The sequence below is a fragment of the Felis catus genome, chromosome X (genome assembly GCF_018350175.1).
Source record: "Felis catus isolate Fca126 chromosome X, F.catus_Fca126_mat1.0, whole genome shotgun sequence".
Lineage (NCBI taxonomy): Eukaryota > Metazoa > Chordata > Mammalia > Carnivora > Felidae > Felis > Felis catus.
This window is the reverse complement of record NC_058386.1, coordinates 79584840-79607353: the sequence shown is the minus strand read 5'-3', so window position 1 is coordinate 79607353 and position 22514 is coordinate 79584840. Positions and strand designations below refer to the sequence as shown.

General features: G+C 37.7%; 1 pseudogene; it reads left to right on the top strand.

The window, feature by feature from the left end:
* Positions 1-6556: 6556 nt before the first annotated feature.
* Positions 6557-7182, top strand: LOC102900404 (annotated as a pseudogene).
* Positions 7183-22514: the final 15332 nt, after the last annotated feature.

Genomic DNA, 22514 nt, shown 5'->3' with positions numbered 1-22514 from the left:
TGTGTGTGTACACACGTGCACGCATTGAATAGGGGCCAGAGGCAGGAAGAGGCAGAAATCTTTGACTACTGTCAAGTTTCTTGCTTGTGCTACTGGGCAAATAGTCATGATGCAACCTGGGGAAAAAATATAGACTTAGAAGTTTTTCTGATAGTTTTGGTTTAGAGGAGGAGCACTTCAATTTGGGAAGTGATGAGTTAAAAGCAATGATGTCAGGCTTCAGGATTGAGCAGGGGATGCTTCTGACTTGCAATAAAGAACACGTCATGAGGATCAAAATTGGTAATTTTTGTGCCATTTGGGACATTGAAGTATAAATGTTTACTATTTATTACTCTGCAGCTCAGGGATAAATTTGGGGCTGGAAATATGGATCATCATGGGTCATTAGGTTATAAGTATTAAATGAAATATAGATGTTCAGAAACAATAACATTTTAGCCTGACTTGTCTCAAAAAAACTTTATACTTTAAGTTTACTTATTTATTTTGAAAGAGACAGAGACAGTGCAAGTGGGGGAGGGCAGAGAGGAAGAGAGGGAGACAGAGAATCCCAAGCAGGTTCTGCACTGTCACCTTGGAGTCCAATGTGGGCCTTGAACTCACAAAACTGTGAGATCATGACCTGAGCCAAAACCAAGAGTCAAATGCTACCCTGACTGAGCCACCCAGGCACCCCGTGTCAAAATCTTTAAATCTCCCCATCTCCCACCTAATAATTTAGGTGCCTGCAATTGTCAAAGTATCCCACTGTTGAAAGTACTCAGCCTGTGATGGACTGCTGCCTGTGTTCTGTTGAAATAATTTTTATGATTCCTGAAATTTGATTCACTTCCTTCTGCTTTGATGATTTATTCTAACTCATGCAATTTGGAAAAAGCCAGAGTAATGTTGGACAGCTATTTCCTTTTTTTTATAATGTTTATTTATTTTTGAAAGAGAGAGCAAGCGAGCAGGGAGGGGCAGAAAGAGCGGGGGACAAAGGATCCGAAGCAGGCTCTGCACTGACAGCAGCAAGCCTGATGTGAGGCTCAAACTCACAATCCATGAGATCATGACCTAAGCCAAAGTAGGGCACTCAACCTACTGAGCCACCCAGGTGCCCCTTCATTTTTTTTTTGAGTTCTGAAATCATTCTGTAAAATTGAAATGAAATAAATAAGTCATCAGATTAACTTAGAAAATAGTTCCTTGTACACATGCATATGAAGGAATCTCCAGGGAATAAAATAAACACTAAAGAATTAACAAGGAGTAGGGTTTTGGCAACAAAAACCCTGGAAAAAATTACAGATAATACTTTCCCTTCATGTAACTTCCTGCTCCTTATCCAACCTGATGTTTATTAGGATAAAATTATTCCATTCATTTCCTAATGAACAATAATTCAGTTTAATAACATTTTCTCTGTTATTCATTGGTTGTCAGAAAATATATTAGAAACAAATGTTTTTTTCATTTCTCTAGTTATAGAATGTTTGACTTTTTTAATGTTAATTATCTTTGCTCAATTTGTCAAGCACAACGCTTAAGGTCAAAACATTGCATTTAACAAATGGAACTGTCCCCTCCCCACCTCCTCCTACAACTGAGAGCCAACCAGAGTGATTTGGAGGAGGTACTTCATCTCACATGTAAGAGAAGCTACATGGCCCATTCTCTGTGAAACTTTTGCAGGACTATAGCCTAGTCCATATTTTCTAAAGACATAATGTTTGAATCATTACATCTGAATGAGTTGCCTTATACTGAGCATATAAGTTGGTTAAAAATAACTAGGAATTACCAAAGCAAAATATTTCTTGACTTAATTGTACACAGTGTTATTTTTATCTCTTTCCTCAGAATGTTATTCCTGGATTTAAGAATCTTATTACAGTAAAAATTTGTCATCTGGAAATTGGATTCAAACATTCCATTGCTTCAAGAGATAATTCATGTTGTACCTGGCTGTTTTCCCTTATAATTATCCTTGTTCATTTTGCTTGGACTTATTAAGTAAGTGAAAACACAGTGACCGCAATTTGTTTTATCTCCACCTTCAAGTCTCCAACCAGTTGAACTAACTTTAAGTTAGATTAAAATATTTTGAACTAACTTTGAATTAGATTAAAATCCTTACAATAGTAAAATTATAGATTCTAAACACTAGTTCATTATTTTATTGTATTTAAAACTTGTCAGTCTTAAAAAATAAAAAATAAAGTGTAGTGAGGAAGTACTCTTTTGCAAGTAAGAACGTTATATGTAGTTTCTTAAAAAACACCTCAGTTTCTCTTAAGTTTTAAAATTAAAGTAATTATTTAAGCTCCTCTTTCCAGAATGATAAAGGTGTGCTATTAAACAGACTTCAGGTTTACTTACTTCCCATAAATAATTTTAGTATAGTTCTTGGATCTTCAATTCTAGATCTTCCCATAAAATTTCTGATAAACTCTGAACCACATCACTATCAGAGACACAGAACCAATATAAACAACATTATGCCTTCATTTGAAAGATACTAAATGACTTAACATGCACAGTAGTGGGCCTTCATCTAATTGTTAATATCCTTTGTGCTTTCTATAAAGGTGACCCTTCCCATCAGATCATTATCTGAGACCAGATTATACATCATCAAGTTAATTCTACCTTCTTTCAAAGGTTCAGGCTAGATGTTTTGCTCATTCAAGGGGCTCAGAATAGCCACAGCAAATAGATTCATTCATCTGGTCATTAACGCATATTTTAACTATTACAACATGAAGTGAAAAATATAAGAAAAGTATAATAAAAGTTAGATTCCTATTGCTAATGAGACATATTGTCTGTTGAAGAAACTAATTTCACTACAGAGTGTACTCTTGGAGCCTTTCAGTCTAATTCAAATGCATTTCCATATTCTTCATCAATTTGTTTTTCAGGTGAAATCTCAAATGACCTATTTTTTCATACAAAGAATTTATTTTTCCCCAATCATTCAAATACGACGGCATTTTTCCAGTAAAAACATTTTAATAATAAATGACTTTGCTGGTGAATGTATAATAAATGGGAGGAAGACATTGACTGTATTAAGCTTACTTTCAGTGTTAACACTTTTTACATATCTATGAGGTGGGTGATACCAAGTGGGAGACATGTTGCTGGGCACTCTGAAGGTAAGAAAATTGAATGTAACTATATGTGCAGTTATATAGTATATACATGAATTAGATGGAAACATCTAATTACATGTCTGAAAAATGAAATAAAGGGGAAACTAGGTTGTCATGTGCTGTATACAGAATTCCAACAAGGAAAACTGCTTACACACACAATTTGTTCTTTGAAATCATCAAAGCAACTGAAATATGCACAGCTCCTGAGGAATAGCTCAGTCTGACTGATACAGACTTTGCCTGTTCTTATTCTGGGTTATTGAGATGAATTCCAAAACTGTCTCTGGAAAGTGTTATCAATATTTAGTAGTATATGTTAATTACCAGACAATTTTTTTATCCAACCCTATTCTCTGACCTCAGGTGAGAGGCTGGTTTGTTGTCAACTGTCAGAGAGAATTTTCTGATGGGTTTATGGGGTCCTGGGGGTTGTCTGGATGAAATAGGAAATAAGGTAAAAAAATACCTTTCCTTCTCCTGGTAAGGTTGCAGAGAGAGCATTTGATCTCTTGTTCACTTTTCACAGGGATAATATGTACTATGTAAAAATGAAAAGAGGGAATAAAAAATTAAAAAAAGAAAAAAAATAACTGGTACATTGGAAGTTCCTGGTCATTTTTCAGTTAGTTTACTTTACAAAATTTTGCAAATTTGAAATTACATGGGATATGAATCTGAAAGCTTTATGAGATTCTGCCTACCAAATTGTAACCAAACTTATAGTGGGAAGAAAATAAGGAATGTTTCACATAACCCATCTTTCTAAAGTTGTGAGGGCTTTTGTTTGTATATCATTGCAGTTAGAAATGCTATGACCTTTACTTTCATGCTACCATAAGTGACACACATTGCTGTTCTTCCAGAACGTGTTACTAATGGTAAAGTTTATATAACTCATCTTGAAGTTCTACATAGTGTCTCCTCCCTCTCCAAAGCATTGAGTGGTTTAATGCCTCAACGATTCTGGGGAAAACTGCAGTGCAGATTATTACTCTGACATCAATTAATCACTGGGGGTTGTTATTCAGCATTGGCTCCACTTTTCATATCCTAAACGAACTGATATAATTGATTTTAGTATAAAGACACTAAGCAGATGGATTTGATATTATTTAAACAAAAGTTAGGTGGTTAATTGTGAAAGCTTATAATTGAGTTAAAGATTTTCCCAGACTCAAACATCATCTTTATTGAGTTATAATATGCACAAGCTAATAAAATCTCATTTGAAAAAAATTGTATCGATGATTCTCTATAGTGAATGTTATGTCAAAAATGGTTATCCAGAGAAACTGTCAAGACCTTTAAATTCTTTTTGTAGTTGTGTAGTTTATAATTATAGTTCAGCATTCACAGATTAAGACTTGTAATTTTGAAACTGTTATCATTATTCTTTCATTCTAAATTCCCTTTTAAAATTAATTGACCTAGTTATGAAGCACAAACTATTTAATTTTTTTATTATGTTTTTGGGTTGCTATACACATAAAGCACGTCCTATTACAAAAAAAACACACCTCCATTAATATCCACAATTGTTGTTGTTGCTGTTTTTGCTATTGTTCCTGAAATCTATAATTTAATTTGAGAAATTTAAGTAAGGGAATTTATAGGGAAATTGCTCCTTTATGACAGAATATGAACTGAAGAGATCATGTAGAATGTCTCAGCAATCATCTTCCCTATTGCCATGCAAACAGTGTAATTTTTGTTTGGGATACTGATTCTGAGATTTCTATAAAAGAAAAAAATCTATAGAAATTTCAAGGAAATTTGTCACAATCTGTTCAATTCAACAATGATCAAACATTCATAATAGGAAGCCAAATAAGCCACAATTCTTGCCCCTGAAAAACTAAAAACCCAACAGGAGAATTACAAAAATAAATAAATAATTTCTATGAAAGTGCAGCCTTACATCAGTACTTCTTGGCTCTCTATCTTGATTCACTTTTCATAGTATTTATTAAATTATTATATTCCATATAATTTACATTTTTCCCTATCTACACTAAAATTATAACTCCAGGAAGATGGGAAGCTTTTGTCTGTTTTCTTTGTGCTTACTGCTTAGAAAAGTGTCTGGAATACGGTAGAAAATAAAAATTGTTGAATCAGTGAATGGATGAATGAGTACTATAAAGACTGTATTGTTAGAATAGAGGTAGAAATAAAGTGATTTTGAAGTATTTAGAGAGTTGAGAGATAGGCCAACTCAGTGACCTTGTTCAAATATTAGGTAATGTGAAGCCATCTCCAGATCACCCAAGCAGGTCTTTATTCCTTCATACTTATAGCACTATGTTGTAATTTGATGTATTCATCTCTTTCTTCATTGGACTATGAAATCTTTGAAAATAAGGACTCTTTTTTCCATTTCCCCCTAATTTTCCATTATAGTGTTCAGTACCTAAGTGGTTATTGAATGAATGAGTTTTCACTCATTTAGTAGGCCCGGGATTCAGAGGCTAGGGTTATGATATGGGAAAGAAGTTTCAACAAGTCAAACAGAGGCTACCACCAAATTTTCTTAATATTTGTGGGGTCAAATGAGTGATAGGTAAGATTAGAAGTGTAGAATAGGAGATGACTATAGAAGGCTTCAGCTTTTTTTATGGGCTTGACTATTTCTGTGAGTAGTGAGAGGCCACAAAAGTCTTTGGGTAGTGAAATGATATAATTACATCTGTGATTTAAGAGAACAGAGTGATGGACTGAAGTTAGGGACCCTAGTTCAGAAGTTATAATAGTGAAAACTTGTGATAATGAGGCTTGAGCTAGGTAATAAATTACAAAAAAATATATTGTAGAAGTAGAAGTCACAGAATGTAATGCATGCTTAAATATAGGTAATGATGAAGAATATGGAATGGTAAATATCGATGCTAAATTTTTAATTTCGAGTGCCTGGAGAAATAAATGTCCTTAGAGAATGCGAAAGGAATGGAAAAGTTGGAAGTCTGATGAGGTGCTATGCTTTCTATATGTTATGTTTGAGATGTTTCTGGGGTATTAATAAATACTAATCAGACAGATATAAATTTGGTACAGTGCTTCAGAAGAGAATTAGGGTTTGAGCAATTTGTTGTTGAAGTTAAGGGAGTAGATACAACTAAAAAATAGAATGAATAGCATGAAAATAGGATTAATAACAGAACATTGGTGTATACCTTAGTCAAGAAGTGCGCAGAAGACAATTGCACCAAAAACCATAAGATACCTAGGAATAAGCTTAACCAAAGAGATAAAAAAATATGTACACTGAAAACTGTAGAGAGCTCATGAAAGAAAGTGAAGCACAAATAAATAAATGGAAAAACATTTCATGCTCATGGATCGGAAGAAAACATTGTTAAAATGTCAATACTACCTGAGAAAATTGTGCAGGTTTTGTGGGTGTGCAACAGAGAAACATGGCTTAAGAAACTAATCACAGACAAGTTCTTATGCTTTGTTCTACTGGCTGCGGATTTTATGGGAACCCTTGTACAAATGGCATGTGTTCAGTGTGCTATAAAGGCATCTTCAAAGATAGAATAGTAGTAATTGTAGAATCAGCCCACCTTCGGCTTCTGTCAGTACTCTGTCCCAGTCTTTTCCGGTCCAGTGCGCAGAGGACAGCGTCCCCGACACGCGCAGTTACCTCTAGACTCCACATCTGCATCCGGGCAGCCAAGCCCTGTATCAAATCAGTCACTTTTATCAGAATCTGTAGCATCTTCCCAAGTGGACAGTATGTCTGTGGACAAAGCAATCCCTGACACGGAAGACCTGCAAACTTCAGTATCAGATATGGCACAGCAGCCATCTGAAGAGCAAAGCAAGTCTCGTGAAAAACCAAAATAGAAAAAGAACGGCTGTTTCATGTGCAGGAAGAAAGTAGGACTTACTGGGTTTGAATGCCGGTGTGGACATGTGTATTGTGGCGTACGCGGTTACTCAGACGTGCACAATTGCTCGTACAATTACAAAGCTGATGCTGCGGAGAAAATCAGAAAAGAAAAACTCAGTAGTTGGTGAAAAGATCCAGAAGATTTGAACTCCTGCTGGAATACAAACTCCTCTGACCATTTGCAAACTAAAAGTTGACTTGAGGTCTCTTTTCCTAGTCCTGGGGAGCATAGAGCATTGTGCGTTACACAGACCTTTTAATCATGCATGTCAACCAGAAGAATAGATTTTTGGCTTTGTTTTGAAAATGACTCTGAACATTTATTTCCATTGCAGTTTCTGTGGCTGAAAAAACTTAAGTGAACTTTACAAGTATTATCCTTTTAAGATCATTTTAATTTTAGTTGAGCACAGAGGACTTTTATAACAAACGTGGAGACCTTTTGGAGGGCTGTGATTTTTCCAGTATTAAACATGTATGCGTTGATATTGTAGTTTATTTTTCTCATTGTGTGTGTATATAGAACTTTTCTCTGCACATGATTTCTCTTTTGATAATGCCCGTTAGGACACAACTAGTTACCAGTAACTGAATATATCTTACTCATTATGGCTGCTTTTGTTGTTTCATTAACAAAGGTTATACCTGTGTTAGCATATACTTTCTTTGCACCCACTATTTATGTCTGAATCATTTGTCACAGGATAGTGTGTGCTGATGAGATTCTAAGCTTGTGTGTTTTTGAATTTTTTGAGTGAGGGAAGGAACAGCTGTATGCATTTCATTGCTGACCGCAGGCTTCTTTCAGTAGCATTCACCAGTCTGGGTGTGTACACAATATGAAGAATTATCTGGAGTAATTGTGCTGTGTTTATGTTTACCCCACCCGTCTGTGATTAAATAAAAAGGAAAACCATAAAATTAAAAAAAAAAAAACAAATGTCGATACTACCCAAAGTAATCTACATATTAAATGCAATCCTAATCAAAATAAAACCAGTATTCTTCACAGCACTAGAGAAAATGATCTTAAAATTTGTATGGAACCATAAAAGACCCCCAAATACCCAAAGTAATGTTGAAGAAGAAAACCAACGCTGGAGGCATCACAATGCTGGACTTTAGCCAGTATTACAAAGCTGTAATCATGAAGACAGTGTGGTATTGGCACAAAAACAGACACATAGACCAGTGCAATAGAATAGAGAACCCAGAAATGGATCCACAACTGTATGGCCAACTAATCTTTGACAAAGCAGGAAAGAATGTCCAATAGAAAACAGTCTCTTCAGCAAATGCTGCTAGGATAACTGGACAGTGACAGGCATAAGAATGAACCTGGACCACTATCTTACACCATGCACAAAAATAAATTCAAAATGGATGTAAGACCTAAATGTGATACAGGAAACCATCAAAATCCTATAGGAGAAAACCTCAACCACAGCAACTTCTTACTTGACATGTCTCCAGATGTAAGGGAATAAAAGTAAAAAGGAATTATTGGGACCTCATCAAGATAAAAAGCTTCTGCACAGCAAAGGAAACAATCAACAAAACTCAAAGGCAACCAACGGAATGGGAGGAAGTATTTGCAAATGACATATTGGATAAATGGTTTGTATCCAAAATCTATAGAGAACTTATCAAACTCAACACCCAGAAAACAAATAATCCAGTGAAGAAATGGGCAGAGGACATGAATAGACACTTATCCAAAGAGGATATCCAGATGGCTAACACACATGAAAAAATGTTCAACATTGCTGATCATCAGGGAAATCAAAATCAAAATCACAATGAGATATCACCTCACACTAGTTAGAATGGCTAAAATTAATGACTTAGGCAACAATAGATGTTGACAAGGATGCAGAGAAAGGGGAACCATTTTTCACTGTTGATGGGGATGCAAATTGGTGCAGCCACTCTAGAAAACAGTATGGAGTTTCCTCAAAAAATTAAAAATAGAACTACCCTATGACCCAGCAATTGCACTACTAAGTATTTATCCAAAGGATACAAAAATGCTGATTCAAAGGGGCACATACACCCCAATGTTTATAGCAGTGCTATCAACAATAGCCAAATTATGGAAAGAGCCCAAATGTCCATCGACTGATGAATGGATAAAAACGTGGTATACACACACACACACACACACACACACACACACAAACACACACACAATGGAATACTACTCAGTGATGAAAAAGAATGAAATTTTGCCATTTGCAGCAACATGGATGGAACTAGAGTGTATTATGCTAAACAAAATAAGTCAGTCAGAGAAAGACAGATATCATATGATTTCACTCATATGTGGGATGTGAGAAACACAACATTAACATAGAGGAAAGGAAGGAAAAATAAGATAAAAAAAGAGAGGGAGGCAACCCATAAGAAACTCTTAAATACAGAGAAAAAAACTGATGGCTGCTGGAAGTGTGGTGGGTGGGAGGATGGGTTAAATGGGTGAAGAGCATTAGGGAGGGGACTTTTTTGGATGAGCACTGGGTGTCATATGTAAGAGGTGAATCACTGGTTTCAACTCCTGAAGCCAAGACTACACTGTATGTTAAATAAGTTGAATTTAAATAAATAAAATAAGGGCACAGAAGAGGACTCCCTGAAAAAGACAGTAGAATATTCAAGGAGAAAAGAGAAGAAGAAAAAAGATGAGAAGAACATCACAGAAATTATTGAAAAATAAAATGTAAGAATAAAGTGTTCTCAAGGATAATTAATTATGCAGATAATCAATTAGGATGATAATTGGGAGGGTTATGGTAAGTGGTGTTTTGTAATGACTTTTTGTTTTTTATAGCATGCTAGATGTTGAACTCCGAATGAAAAGCGTTGGGAAAAAAACAAAATGTAAATATGCAGCAAATATAGATTTATTATTGAAGAAATTTGACAATAACTGTGAAGGATTAAAGGGATTGAAGGGTTCAGAAAAGTTTTTATATAGTCGCTGCAGTGGATTCAGTAAAGAGAATTATTTAGAAATGAAAGGAAGAATTCAAAGTGGGGGCACAGTTGAAATTTTATATCATGGATACTCAGTTTATCAAATCAGAATGTTGATAAGTCTTTCTTGAAGCAACATGCACAAATCAGGAAAGAGATTTTTAAAATTGTTTCTTGGATTAATTCAGGGTAGGGATTCAGCACGGTAGGTATAGTGCAAGGTCAAAGAAGTTAGGAAGCTCAGGGAATTGGTAAGAATGTAATTGAAACATTTGGAATAGAATCCTAGTATAGCCAGACCAATAAGGCATTGAGCAATTTATTAAAATGTAATAATATAACAATCATAGAACTAGAAGGAGCACAATTAAGGAAACAAGGAAATTCCATGCAAGGATAAAGTCTAAGATGACAACTGAAGTGGAATAAAGATAAAACTTTTTTAGCTAAAAGCATTATAGTACTAATATAATAAAGTAGTTTTGTTATATGAAAACTTTCAAGAAATTAAATTAGTAAAGCATTATGAAGTAGCCTCTAAAATTTATATTTTATTAGTTCTGTATCTTATAATATCAAATCTTCTTTGTAATCATATGATGGTTTCTTAATGCAACTTTAAAGCCTAACTTAAACTTTCCAAAGTAATGGGCCAAAGGAGTAAGATACATTGATTAGACCACTAAAATACTATAGGACTGATTAATCTCAAGTTTAATAACTTGTATGATCCTCCTTCGATTAAAAATATTAAGCATTTAGAAGACTTCTAGGAAAGATGGTGAAGTAGGAGGACCCTAAACTTATCTCATCCCACAGATACAACTAGATAACATTCACATCATTATAAATAACTAAGAAAATGACCCAAAGACTGGCAAACAAACTCCACAACTAAATGTAGAGAAGAGGGCACATTGAAGATGGCAGGAAAGGTGAAGATCTGGTTAGGAGTTAAATGGAGGGAGGGGAACCATTGGTCAGGAGAGGGGACAGAAACAGAACCTCATACCAGAAAGCCCACTAGGGAAGATGAATCCCCATAACATTTGTCTTCAAAAACCAGAGGACTGAATTATGTGAGTTTTTATAAGCAGAAGTATTAAAAGCCTGGAACTTTAAAAATCAGCAGACTCAGCTCCATAAAGAGATGGAAGGGTGAGAGGAAACAGAATTCCCAATTAAAGAGATAGGACAGTAAACAGCCTGAGGAGATACAGCATAGAAAGAGCAATTTGAAAAGTTACTAGGGACTATGGGAGAGTGATTTGTGTACTAATCTCAGAGTGTGTGCTGGAGGGGCAAAGATCCTTGAGATACTTCTCCAGGAGCAAAGGAGCTGGTAGGTACCATTTCCCTCTCTTGACCCCCCAGCATAAACACATGGCCACCTGTAGGAACTGGCACATGCCAACACTTACTACCTAACTTGCAAACATTGTGCATCCTTCCCCTCTCCCAACACTTTGGCAGATCCACCCCCTTCAATGCCCTCTTGACCAGAGCCCACCCAGAGTGAGGTCACAAGCCTGGTAGTGTGCAAGCAACCCTGACAAGGGTCAGCACCACTCCAAAGTGACTCTTGCTCCAGGGAGAAGGGAAGATAACCACACACACCAGAAAACTGCACTCTCAGCAGTGCGCTGGGAGAAGACAGCTGGTCTGATTGCAAGCCCCAGCTACCAATGAAAGCTCCATAGGGGAAAACACAGGGAAAGTACCCTGAAGTTTGCTGCTACTGTATCTCTGGAAAATGTTTGGTCTGAGAACTCAACCCCAGACTGGCCAACTAACACAACAGGGAAGAAACACTGCTCACAACAGGCAATAAGAACCACTGCAGATGACTAGAATGAAGGAAAAAGTGGCTTAGCCACAACAGCAGAGCACAAACAAAACACATAGGAAACACCGCTAAAACACCAGGTCCTGGTGAACAGTGGACATTGCACTGCAGGACACTATAAGTCCACTTCTTCATAAGGCCACTACTGTTGAAATCAGGAGTCATAGCTGACTTTCCTAACGTTCAATAATGCACATAGTTATAAAATGAAAAGACAGAGGAATATATCCCAAATGAAAGAAGAGGACAAAATTACAGCAAGAGACCTAAACAAAACAGAGATCAGATGCCTGAGAGAATTTAAAGTAATAATCATAAAGATACTCACCAGTCTTGAGAAAAAAAGTGGAGGACATGACTGAGACCCTTAACAAAGAGATAGAAAACATAAAGAACCAATCAGAGATAAATAATATAATAAATAAAATTAAAAAGTGTAAATAAAATTAAAAATTAAAAATACATAGATGGAATAAATAGAAGACTAGAGCAATAGAAGAAAAATTCAGCAACATGGAGGATAGAGTAATGTAAAATAATCAAACTGAGCAGGTGAGATAAAAAAAATACAAAATGAAAATAGACCTAGGGAATTCTGTGACACTATTAAGTGAACTAACATTTGCATGACAGGGATCACAAAAGGAGAAAAGAAAGAAAAGGGGCAGAAAATGTATTTGAAGAGTAATAGCTGAACACTTTCCAAATTTGAGTAAGAAAACAGAAATCCAGATGCAGGAGGCACAGAGAGCCAACCCTCCCCCCAAAATCAATACAAAGAGCTCCAAACCAATAAATATAGTAATTAGAATGGCAAAAGGGTGTTATAAAGAGAGACTTTAAAAAACAACAAGACGGGGCTTGTTAAGCGGTTAAGCGTCTGACTTCAGCCAGGTCACGATCTCGTGGTCTGGGAGTTCGAGCCCCGCATCGGGCTCTGGGCTGATGGCTCGGAGCCTGGAGCCTGTTTCCGATTCTGTGTCTCCTTCTCTCTCTGCCCCTCCCCCGTTCATGCTCTGTCTCTCTCTGTCCCAAAAATAAATAAACGTTGAAAAAAAAAAAAAAACAAGAGAAAAGAAAACAGCTACATACAAGGGAAACCCATTGGGCTATCAGCTGAGTTTTCAACAGAAACATTGCATGCCAGAAAGGAGTGACATGATATATTCAGGGTTCTGAAAAGGAAAAAAAAATCTACGGCCAAGAATACTCAATCCAACAAGGCTATCATTAAAATAGAAGGAGACATAAAGAGCATCCCAGAGAAACAAATGTTGAAAGAATGCATAAGCACTAAAACTATCCAACAATAAATGTTAAAGGGAATTTTGCATGGAAAGGAAAGACCATCACTAAGAATGAGAGAAGGAATTAAAAAAAAAACAGTCAAAATAAGTATATCTGTAAAAATCAGTCAAGGAGCTGTGAGGAGCCAAGATGGCCAAACACCATGGAAGTTTTTTGTGTGTCTCACATCCATGAAATACAGCCAGAACAACACTAAACCATCCTGAACACATAGAAAACTGACCTGAGGATTAACACAACAATCTGCACAACCTGAACCACAGAATTCAGCAGGTACATGGCACGGAGAGGTGAACTTGGGGAGAGAGAAGCTGCAGAGGGCAGGGAGCCACTTTTGGGTGTGGAGAGAGGATGGAGATGGTGGGGGAGAATATGGGAAAAGCACCCCCCCAAAAGCAGCTGGAGAGAAAGTGGAAAATTGGGAACAGCCACAGGGACAGAACTAAAAAGGGAAAAAGCAGAAAGGAGAGGGTTTAAATTCTATTCAGAATATAAACAGAGGGGAGCACAGAATCTGAAACTTCGCACACAGCTCAATACCTGGCAGTGCTTTGGTGGGAAGGGCAATTCCCAGAAGCAGAGTGAGGGCCAGGAGGCTCTAGAGCCACACAGGGAGAAGCGGTTCCACTGCTGGAAGGACGTTTGGTAAAGGCTATGAGAATCCTGGTTCCAGCATACCCCAGAGAATAGCCACATTCGTTGGTGCTGAAAAAAGGACATTAAGGATGAAACCTGGTGCCAGATGTGTGTTGTGATTGTCCATAATCCCTGAAAACACTGCTGCTACAGTGTCTTGCAAAATTTTTCTGGGGTGGGCTGGCACCCAGCCACAGTCTCTGGGCATCGGCAGCAGCACGGTCCCACAAATGTTCCTGGGTACTGCCGGCACCCGGCCATTTATCAGTAAGACCTTCCACAGAGGGGCAGGACAGGTCAAACCTGCAGTCCCTCAGAAGAAAGGGGTCAGGAAAAACAGCCGCACCTGAGACAAAATTCGGGAGGGGGGTACTTCTTGGGGCTTGATCACAGACTGTATAAGCAGGGGGTGGAAGGAAGCTGAACACAAATGACAGGTGTGCAGTTGCTGAGTGGGGAGAACAGAGTTTCAATACTAGAGACTGGGTAGCTGGGTGATGCCATTTTCACTGCTCCTGCACATGAACGTATGCACCTACAAGCGCAACAACATTCCACCCCAGTAAACTAAGCAACGCAACCTAGTGGAGAACAGAGCCATTACACCAAGCCCCACTCAATGGTGAGACGTATCTCTTCAAGAGCAAAAGTCTCACCACCTGCTTAGTTTATGGACTATAAAGCACTTCATACTTTGACTTCTAGTGGAAAACAAAATAATTTCAGGTGTATTTCAGTCTGTTAGCTGGTCCATGTATTCAGTTTTCTTTTTTTTCACTTTTTTCTCTTTTTTGTTTCTTTTCTTTTTCTTGAATACAGAAGAGAAAAAATAATTTTTATTCTCAATTTTTATTACAAATATTTTTCTTTAATTTTTGTCTACTATATTTTTACTTTTGTGTAAAATTTTCAAATTCTATTTTACTACAATCATTTCATTTTGGTCTACTTCAGTGTATCCATTCTTTCAAATTTTCAAAATATTTCCTGTTTTTTCCCACTTTTTTTTTCTCTAATATATCAATCCACTTTCAGCACCTGACCAAAACACACCTAGGATCTAGCATCATTTATCTGATTTGTGTGTGTGTGTGTGTGTGTGTGTTGTTAATTTTTTAATGTTAATATATTTTTTTAATTTTAATTTTTTTACTTTTAATTTTTTAATACCTCATTAATACCTTTTCTCCCTTCAAAATTATGAAATGAAGGAATTCACCCTAAAGGAAAGAGCAGGAAGAAACGACTGCCAAGGACTTAAGCAACACAGATAAAAGCAAGATGTCTGAAACAGAATTTAGAATCACGAGAATAAGAATACTAGCTGGAGTTGAAAATAGATTAGAATGCCTTTCTGTGAAGATAAAAGAAGTAATATCTAGTCAAGATGAAATAAAAAATGTTATAACTGAGCTGTGATCTCTAATGGATACCACAGTGGCAAGGATGGATGAAGCAGAAAAGAATCAGTGATATAGAGAGCAAACTTATGGAGAATGAGTTTGCAGAAAAAATACAGAAAAAAAAGAGTGAGCCTAAGGAAAGAGAGCACAATTTAAGAATTAGAGCAATCAGGACCATTTTTGGAAAATGGCGGTGTAGGAGGAAGCTAGGCTCACCTCATCCTGCTTATTGCTTAGATTCAACCCACATCTGCCTAAATAACCCAGAAAACCACCAGAAGACTAGCAGAATGGATTCTGAAGTGCCAAGCATAGATAAGGGGCCCAAGGAAAAGAGTAGGAAGGAGGGAGAGATGGTGTGTACTACAAGGACAGGCGGGAGGGAGCGGGGCAGTGAAGAGGCACACTGCCCAACAAGGCAGAGCCCCTGAAGTCTGGCTTGCAAAAGCAGAGGGGCTGACCTCCGTGAGTTCTGACAGCCAGTGGGACTAAAAAACTGGAATGTTAAAGTAAACATCTCTGCTCTTGGAGAGTGTGGAGGGTGAGAGGACATCAGGAGAGAGAGTTGTTGAGTAGCGGAGGACAGAGTTCAGCTTGGCAGGGGAACAAAGGCACTGGCAAGCCTGATCTCCCTCTCCCATCCCCAAGCAGAAATTCTAAAGGGAACCAGTTCCAGTCACCGAACATGCTTGCACCACACAAAGGCCCATTGCTGTGCTTCTGTGGATCCATCCCTCCAAAGGGACTGCCTCCCTCCCTGTGCCTCAGGGCCCCTCCCACAGGTGACTACCTATGGCAAAGCCAGCTAAGCCTGTCCATTGTACCCCTGTGCACCTTGTGGATCCACCCCGGCTAATATGCCAGAACCCATCAAAGCAGTACCACAAGCCTGGCACTGTGCAAGTAGCCCAGACAAGGGCCACACCACTCCACAGTGAGTCCGGCCCCTGGGAAAGGGGAAGATAAGGAACACACCAGTCTGTGCAGCCCCAGTTGTAGGCTGGGGGCAGACATCACATCTGACTGCGGCCCCTCCAACCAACACAAGTTACTCCAGACAGCACAGGGGAAGTGCCCTACAATTTGGAGCCACCACAGGGACTACCCAAAATGAGAAAATGGAATCATTCTCCTCAAAAGAAACTCCAGGAAGTAGTGACAGATAACGAATTGATCAAAAATGATTTAAGCAATATAATGGAACAAGAATTTAGAATCATAGTCATAAAATTAATCGCTGGGCATCAAAAAGCATAGAGGGCAGCAGAGAATCTATTGCTTAGAGAGATCAAGAGACTAAGAAATACTCATGAGGAGCTACAAAAATGCTATAAATGAGGGGCAAAATAAAATGGAAGTGGCCATAGCAAGGACTGAAGAGCCAGAGGAGAGAATAGGTGAATTAGAAGATACAATTATGGAAAAAGAGAAAGCTGAGAAAAAGAGAGCTAAAAATCTCCAAGAGTATGAGGGGAGACTAGAGAGCGAAGTGATGCAATCAAACAGATCAATATTTGTATCATAGGAATTCCAGAAGAGGAAGAGAGAGACAAAGGGACTGAAGGTGTACTTGAGCAAATCATAGCTGAGAATTTCCCTGATCTGGGGAAGGAAAAAGGCATTGAAATCCAAGAGGCACAGAGAACCCCTTTCAGAGGTAACTGGATTCAATCTTCGACATATCATAGTGAAACTGGCAGAATACAAGGATAAAGAGAAAATTCTGAAAGCAGCTAGGGATAAACAGGCTCTAACTTACAAAGGTAGACACATAAGAGTAGTTGCAGACCTATTTACTGAATCTTGGCATGCCAGAAAAGAATGGCAAGAAATCTTCAGTGTGATGAACGGGAAAAATATGCAGCCAAGAATCCTTTATCCAGCAAGTCTGTCATTCAGAATACAAGGAAAGATAAAGATTTCCCAAAAAAACAAAAACAGAAAGACTTCATCACCACTAAACTGGCCCTACAAGTGATCCTGAGGGGGATTGTGTGAGTGAAATGTTGCAAGGACCACAAAGTACCAGAGACATCACTGCAAGCATAAAACATACACACATCACAATGACTCTAAACCCATATATTTCCAAAATAATACTGAATGTAAATGGACTAAATGCTCCAACCAAAAGACATAGGGTATCAGAATGGATAGAAAAACAAGACCCATCTATCTGCTGTCTACAAAAGACTCAATTTAGGCATGAGGACATCTTCAGATTGAAAGTGAGTCGATGGAGAATTACCTATCATGCTAATGGAAGTCAAAAGAAAGCTGGAGTAGCCATACATATATCAGACAAACTAGACGAAGTCGAAGTCTGTAACAAGAGATGAAGAAGGGTATTATATAATAATTACAGAGTCTATTCATCAGGAAGAGCTAACAATTATAAATGTCTAAGTGCTGAATACAGGAGCCCCGAAATATTAAAAAAAATCACAAACACAAGCAACTTTATTGATAAGAATGTGGTAATTGCAGAGGACTTTATACTCCACTAACAACAATGGATAGATAATTGAGACACAGGATCAATAAAAAAACAAGGGCCCTGAAAGATACATTGGATCAGTTGGACCTAACAGAGATATTTAGAACTCTGCATCCCAAAGCAACAGAATATACTTTCTTCTGGTTTGCACATGGAACAATCTCCAAGATAGATCACATACTGGGTCACAAAACAGCCCTTCATAAGTACAAAAAAATTAAGATCATACCATGCACACTTTCAGACCACAATGCTATGAAACTTGAAATCAACCACAGGAAAAAGTCTGGAAAACTTCCAAAAGCATGGAGGTTAAAGAACACCCTACTAAAGAATGAATGGGTCAATCAGACAATCAGAGAAGAAATTTGAAAATATATGGAAACAAATGAAATTGAAAGTACAACAATGCAAACACTATGGGATGCAGCGAAGGCAGTCCTGAGAGGAAAGTACATTGCAAGCCAGGCCTATCTCATGAAATAAGAAAAATCCCAAATACAAAATATAATTGCACAACTAAAGGAAATACAAGCAGAGCAGCAAAGACACCCCAAACCCAGCAGAAGAAGAGAAACAATAAAGATCAGAGCAGAAAAGAAATATATAGAATCTAAAAACCTATAGAGCAGATCAATGAAACCAAGAGTTGGTTTTTTTTTGAAAAAATAAACAAAATTGACAAATCTCTAGCTAGGCTTCTCAAAAAGAAAAGGGAAATGACCCAAATAGATAAAATCATGAATGAAAATGGAATTATTACAACCAATCACCCAGAAAGACAAGCAATTGTTAGGGAATACTATGAAAAATTATTTGCCAACAAACTGGACAACCTGGTAGAAATGGACAAATTCCTAAGCACCCATACAGTTCCAACTCAAACATGAAGAAATAGAAAACTTGAACAGACCCATAACCAGCGAAGAAATTGAATCAGTTATCAAAAATCTCCCAACAAATAAGAGTCCAGGACCAGATGGCTTCCCTGGGGAATTCTACCAGATATTTAAAGCAGATATAATACCTATTCTTCTCAAGCTGTTCCAAAAAAATAGAAAGGGAAGGAAAATTTCCAGACTGATTCTAGGAAGCCAGCAGGACCCAGACAAACCAGACAGGACCCAGCAAAAAAAGAGAACAACAGGCCAATATCCCTGATAAATATTGATGCAAAAATTCTCAACAAGATACTAGCAAATCGAATTCAACAGCATATACAAAGATTTATTCACCATGATGAGGTGGGATTCATTCCTGGGCTGCAAGGCTGGTTCAACATTCACCAATCAATCAATGTTATACATCACATTAATAAAAGAAAAGATAAGAATCATATGTTCCTGTGAATCGATACAGAAAAAGCATTTGACAAATAGCATCCTTTCTTAATTAAAACCTTCGAGAAAGTCGGGATAGAAGGAACATACTTAAACATCATAAAAGCCACTTATGAAAAGCCCACAGCTAAAATCATCCTCAATGGTGAAAAACTGACAGCTTTGCCCTTGAGATCAGGAACATGACAGGGATGTCCACTCTCAACGCTGTTGTTTAACACAGTGTTGGAAGTACTAGCATCAGCAACCAGGCAACAAAAGGAAATCAAAAGCATCGGAATTGACAAAGATGAAGTCAAGCTTTCAATTTTTCCTGATGACATGATACTATACATGGAAAACCCGATAGACTCCACCCAAAGTCTGCTAGTACTAATACATGAAATCATCAGTGTCAGAGGATACAAAATCAATGTACAGAAATCAGTTGCATTCTTATACACTAATAATGAAGCAACAGAAAGACAAATAGAGAAACTGATCCCATTCACAATTGCACCAAGAATCATAAAATTCCTAGGAAAAAAACTAACCAAAGATGTAAAAGATCTGTATGCTGAAAACTATAGAAAGCTTTTGAAGGAAATTGAAGATATAAAGAATTGGAAAACATTCCATGCTCATGGATTTGAAGAATGAATATTGTTAAAATGTCAATACTACCCAAAGCTATCTACACATTCAATGCAATCCCAATCAAAATTGCACTAGCATTCTTCACGAAGCTAGAACGAGCAATCCTAAAATTTTTATGGAACCACAAAAGACCCTGAATAGCCAAAGTAATATTGAAGATGACCAAAGCAGGAGGCATCACAATCTCAGACTTTAGCCTCAACTACAATCTGTAATCATCAAGACAGCATGGTATTGGCACAAAAACACATTGACCAATGGAAGAGAATAGAGACTCCAGAATTGGACCAACAAAAGTATGGCCAACTAATCTTTGACAAAGCAGGAAAGAATATCCAGTGGGAAAAAGACAGTCTCTTTAACAAATCGTGCTGGGAGAACTGGACAGCAACATGCAGAAGAATGAAAACTATAGAACATTTTTTACACCATTCACAAAAATAAACTCAAAATGGATAAAGGACCTGAATGTGAGACAGGAAACCATCAAAACCCTAGAAGAGAAAGCAGGAAAAAACCTCTCTAACCTCAGCTGTAACAATTTCTTACTTCACACATCTCCAAAGGCAAGGGAATTAAAAGCAAAAATGAACTATTGGGACCTCATGAAGATAAAAATCTTCTGCACTGCAAAGGAAACAATCAACAAAACTGAAAGGCAACCGACATAATGGGAAAAGATACTTGCAAACGACATATCAGACAAAGGGCTAGTATCCAAAATCTATAAAGAACTCGCCAAACTCCACATCTGAAAAACAATCCAGTGAAGAAATGGGAAGAAAACATGAATAGTCACTTCTCTAAAGAAGACATCCAGGGGCGCCTGGGTGGCGCAGTCGGTTAAGCGTCCGACTTCAGCCAGGTCACGATCTCGCGGTCCGTGAGTTCGAGCCCCACATCGGGCTCTGGGCTGATGGCTCGGAGCCTGGAGCCTGTTTCTGATTCTGTGTCTCCCTCTCTCTCTGCCCCTCCCCCATTCATGCTCTGTCTCTCTCTGTCCCAAAAATAAATAAACGTTGAAAAAAAAAAAAAGAAGACATCCAGATGGCCAACAGGCACATGAAAAGATGTTCAACCTCACTCCTCATCAGGGAATTACAAATCAAAACCGCACTCAGATACCACCTCACGTCAGTCAGAGTGGCTAAAATAAACAAATCAAGAGACTATAGATGCTGGTGAGGATGTGAAGAAACGGGAACCCTCTTGCAAACTGTTTCAGCTGTTTGCAAACTGTTTCAGCTGTTTTGGAAAACAGTGTGGAGCTTCCTAAAACAGTTAAAAATAGATCTACCCTATGACCCAGCAATAGCACTGCTAGGAATTTACCCAAGGGATACAAGAGTGCTGATGCATAGGCGCACTTGTACCCCAATGTTTACAACAGCACTTTCATCAATAGCCAAATTATGAAAAGAGCATAAATGTCCACCAACTGATGAATGGATAAAGAAATTGTGGTGTATATACACAATGGAATACTACGTGGCAATGTGAAAGATTGAAGTATGGCCTTTTGTAGCCACGTGGATGGAACATTAGAGTGTTATGCTAAGTGAAATAAGTCATACAAAGAAGTACAGATTCCATGTTTTCACTCTTATGTGTATCCTGAGAAACTTAACAGAAGACCATGGGTAGGGGAATGAAAATAAATGTTAGAGAGGGAGAGAGCCAAACCATAAGAGACTCTTAAAAACTGAGAATAATCTGAGGGTTGATGGGGATTGGGAGGGAGGTGAGGATGGGTTATGGACATTGAGGAGGGCACCTGTTGCGATGATCACTGGGTGTTGTATAAAAACCAGTTTGATAATAAATTTCATATTAAATAAAGAATTAGGGAAATTGTGACTTATTAGAAAGGAACAACATGAGAATCATAGGGGTCCCAGAAGAGGAAGAGAGAGAAATAAGTGTAGAAGTGTTATGTGAGCAAATCATAGTGGTAAACTTTCCTAACTGGGGGAAAGACACAGATCAAAATTTAGGAAACACAGAGGACTCCCATTACAATCAAGAAAAACCGACCATCAACAAGGCATATCATAGTCAAATTCACAAAATACTCAGGCAAGGAGAGAATCATGAAAGCAGCAAGGGGAAAAAAGCCCCTAACATACAAGGGAAGACACATCAAATTTGCAGCAGACCTATCCAGAGAAACTTGGCAGGCCAGAAAGGAGTGGCAGGATAGAGTCAGTGTGATGAATCAGAAAAATATGCAGCCAAAAATTCTTTATCCATCAAGGTTGTCATTAAAAATAGAAGGAAAGATACAAAGTTTCCCAGACAAACAAAAATTAATGAAGTTTGTGACCACTAAATCTTCCACGCAAGAAATTTTAAGGATGACTCTCTGAGGGGAGAAAAGATGAAAACACACACACACACACACACACAGAAATAAATAAAGACCAAAAGCAACAAAGATCAGAAAGGACCAGAGAACACCACCAGAAACTCCAACTCTACAATCAACAAATGGCAATAAATTCATATCGTTCAGTACACACTCTAAATGTCAATGGACTAAGTGATCCAATCAAAAGACACAGGTAAGGTAACAGAATGGTAAGAAAACAAGACCGATCTATATGCTGTTTACAAAAGACACAGTTGAGACCTAAAGTCACCTTCAGATTGAAAATAAGGGGATGGAGAACCATCTATAATGCTAATGGTCCACAAAACAAAGCTGGAGTAACCACACTTATATCAGACAATCTAGACTTTAAAATAAAGACTGTAACAAGTGATGAAGAAGGTCATGATATCAAAATTAAGGGGTCTATCCAACATGAAGACCAAACAGTTGTAAACATTTATGTTCCAAA